General features: G+C 32.0%; 1 non-coding gene across 1 annotated transcript; it reads right to left on the bottom strand.

Annotated features, from left to right (window-relative positions):
- Positions 1 to 233: 233 nt before the first annotated feature.
- TRNAE-CUC (transfer RNA glutamic acid (anticodon CUC)) lies at positions 234 to 305 on the bottom strand. Its single transcript has one exon. It is a non-coding gene; the product is annotated as a tRNA-Glu (tRNA).
- Positions 306 to 3,818: the final 3,513 nt, after the last annotated feature.

Raw genomic sequence — 3,818 nt, 5'->3', positions numbered from 1 at the left:
AAATATTAAAAACATCCTGAAATGATAACTTCTCTGGGAGAGACACGCTCTTGAAATGTTTACTCTTGCTTCGAACCACTAAATGTTTCGTGAGTGTTAAAAGTTTTCTTGTCCATACCTTTATATTTGTTATATCCCTTTCATGGTAGGGATACAGTTCAGTAGGTTGATTGCCCTGAAATTTTATTACGGACAGGGGCTTCTAGAAAAAAAGAAAGAAAGAAAAAATTACTTTCCCGTGCCGGGAATCGAACCCGGGCCTCGCGGGTGAGAGCCGCGTATCCTAGCCACTAGACCACACGGGACATAGTATATAAGCCTCTCTCTATCCATTCTATAGAACTGATCTAAGCTTATTAGTTTGGCCATATTATTGATTTCGTTCCGTATATCTTACATGTTTCTGTTGATAATATACTATTTCAATCGCTGCCCCATTCAGCAGAAGAGAAAGCTATTCTGTAAGACGCGCTTTCTCAAAAATTTATCCTGCCAAAAAGTTATCCTCGAATCGCCCTGTGTCTTTCCCTCTACATACAGCCTTTGGAAAACTCTTGCTAGTTTTATCTATAAGGATTTCATAGTCTTCCTTATTTCTATGGGCAGTTCTACGGATTTCCTCGGGCCTCGATTATATATAAGAATTGGATACCAGACACATAGACCTAATTGAAAACTTGAAAGGCCTAAAGTTCATTTATGATTTTCGAGTTAAGTGTTTTGAATATCAGGAGGACAAAAGTTCAAAGATCTTTGTATTAAGATTATATGAAAGAGACTTTTATATATAAGTGTAAATATTCATCTCCCCTATTTAATAGAGAGCAAGTTTCTGGCAACATAATTATCCATATATATATATATATATATATATATATATATATATATATATATATATATATATACTGTATATATATAGCCTACATATGCAAAAGAGCCACAAGGAAAATCATGATTTCGTGATACTTCCTCTGAAAAAGTATCACAAAACTAGCTAGGACTTAATCTTATATTGCCTATTTTCATCCTCCCTGTGGTTATTTTCCATCTGAGCATCGCGTTTCCCTGTGATTTTTATACGTACATGCATACATACATACACACACATATATATACATAATATATACATATATATATTTATACATAAATATATATATATAATATAGATATATATATATATATATATATATATATAATATAGATATACATATATAAACATATATACTTGTATATATATATATATATATATATATATATATATATATATATATATATACACATATATATATACATATATATATATATGTATACATATATAGGTGTATTTAGATAGATATATATATACATACATATATATGTATATATATATATATATACACATATATATGTATATATATAGGTGTATTTAGATAGATATATATATATACATATATATATACACATGTATATATACATACATATATATGTATATATACACATATATACATATACACATATACATACATATATATATATATATATATATATATATATATATATATATATACACAAATCTAATCGGTCTCTCCCCGCTCCTCGGGTAGGGGGAGAGGAAGTACTCATACCCTGGTGTGTGCACGCTCTCGTGTGTGTGCATATCTAAATATTTAGCCGCCATTTTTGACAGGTCGCGTACACTAGTAGGTAAAATCAAAAACCTTTCATAAAAAATTTCATCAAATCCTATTTATAAAATATATCAGTATTTTTATATTTTCTATTTCTTTCGTTTTCGGGAGTGATCAACAATCCAACGTTTTACTATTGCAATCCAATTAATACAAAAAAATCAATTATTTCAATACAACAGGATGAAAACCAAACTGTCCCGATTATATTACGAAATTAATTGGCTACATAATTTTTTTTCCTTTCAAATTCATCAAGATCTCATTAAAGGTAAAAGGTATAGATGTCTGGTTTCAGTTCCAGTTTCCTCAGAATAAATGCTCAACAGAACGTCAGCCGGGAAAGCCCAGCCAAAGCAGTGGCCTTTCAAGTAAAAGCCTTAAATTTACGGTCCTGGACTGGGATCGATCTGCTGCCATGCGAATGCTAGGCGAACCACGTTACCACTGATAACATAACCCTTTTGGATTGTTAACCACAGCAGTGGCCTCCCTAGTAAACAGATTAAATTTACGTTCCTGTACTGGAATCGATCTGCTGTCATGCGAATGCTAGGCGAACCACGTTACCACTGATAAGTTAATCCATTTGAATCGTTTAGTAAAATCAGGATCAGACGGTCGCCAACTCCGAAATGAATTTTCGTCCAATGTCCCAAGTGATCAAGAATAATATGTTGCATTATTCCATAACCCATTTGTAACATGAAATTGAATGTTTGACATATAAATCACAAAAAGAGACGCAGGTATAAAATATTGACATATCCCTAAATTGGAAAATTTCAATGGATTTTCCTTCATTTATATTTCATATCCTATTTTTGCGTGTTGCATATATTTCCCGCTCAGCGAAACTCTCCAGCTAAATATTTACGACCGATTTCATTAAAATGAAGAAAATTGTTCACAAAAAAATTTTAAAATTAAAAGCAAAAAATTTTTTTTTCTGATAGATAAATCGGGTTTATTATAACCATAAATGCTATTTTTTCATCAGAAAACATCTTTAAGAATATTATAAAATCTTCTACACTGGAAATCTCAGGCACGCTATTCTATATTTTTTCTTTTCCTCTTGTTAGTTTGAAGTTTTTAAAGTTTATATTCGAAAGATTTAATTTAATATTGTTACTTCTCTTAAACTTCTCTTGTAGTTTATTTCCTCATTTCCTTTCCTAACTAAGCTATTTTCTCTGTTGGAGCCCTTGAGCTCATAGCATCTGTCTTTTCTAACTAGGGTTGTGGCTTGGCAAATAATAATAATAATAATATAAATGCTTTTTAAAAGCTTTAACAATCCAATGCAAAATACAGAACTGAATTTACCATAATAATCCAATAGAATAATTTGGTCTTAAAAGTAAATCACACCATGTCCTATCTAAGGAGATAATTCGACTCCCGGGAAGATAGAACTGTCATGAAATAATGAAGAATGAATGAAAATCTATTACAGACTAATAAGAGAGAGAGAGAGAGAGAGAGAGAGAGAGAGAGAGAGAGAGAGAGAGAGAGAGAGAGAGAGAGAGAGAGAGAGAGAGAGTTACAAGGATTTTGGATGTCCCAAAGACTTTTTAGTCCATCAGCGGAGACTCCATTTGTTCTTTGGTAGAGCGATTTAGTTTAAGCATTTAGGGAGTTCTTTTGATTTTGTCTAACTTATTCTTGAACTCGTTTACCGTGTTACTGTTTACAACATAAGCTGAAAGTCTATTCCAAGTATTTGCTATTTTGTATATAAAGAAATTGCCACACTGAGTGGTGTTGTATCTTTTCAATTCCTGTTTGAGAGAGAGAGAGAGAGAGAGAGAGAGAGAGAGAGAGAGAGAGAGAGAGAGAGAGAATAACCATATCACTAACTTGGAAAATCAAAGACTAATCGCTCAAAATAATTCCCCTTTTTACACGATACCTCTTGCAATTCCACATTGCGTCAATGGCCTTCCTCTACATCTGTCAAAAGCAGCTTTTTAAAACCTATTATTCCTAAGCCTCTCTTACTTGATCCTAGTGTTGTCTCCCTTGTGTAAATTGTCACTGTTCTACCTTAATCAATTCTGCTAATATCTTTCTCATTCAAATCAAGAAATGCACAAAGACCTAGCTATAGTATTTTGTAGTTAGTAATATGACTCTATAGACAAGCAT

This window comes from Palaemon carinicauda, chromosome 9 (assembly GCF_036898095.1).
Source record: "Palaemon carinicauda isolate YSFRI2023 chromosome 9, ASM3689809v2, whole genome shotgun sequence".
NCBI lineage: Eukaryota > Metazoa > Arthropoda > Malacostraca > Decapoda > Palaemonidae > Palaemon > Palaemon carinicauda.
This window is presented reverse-complemented; position numbering and strand designations above follow the sequence as displayed.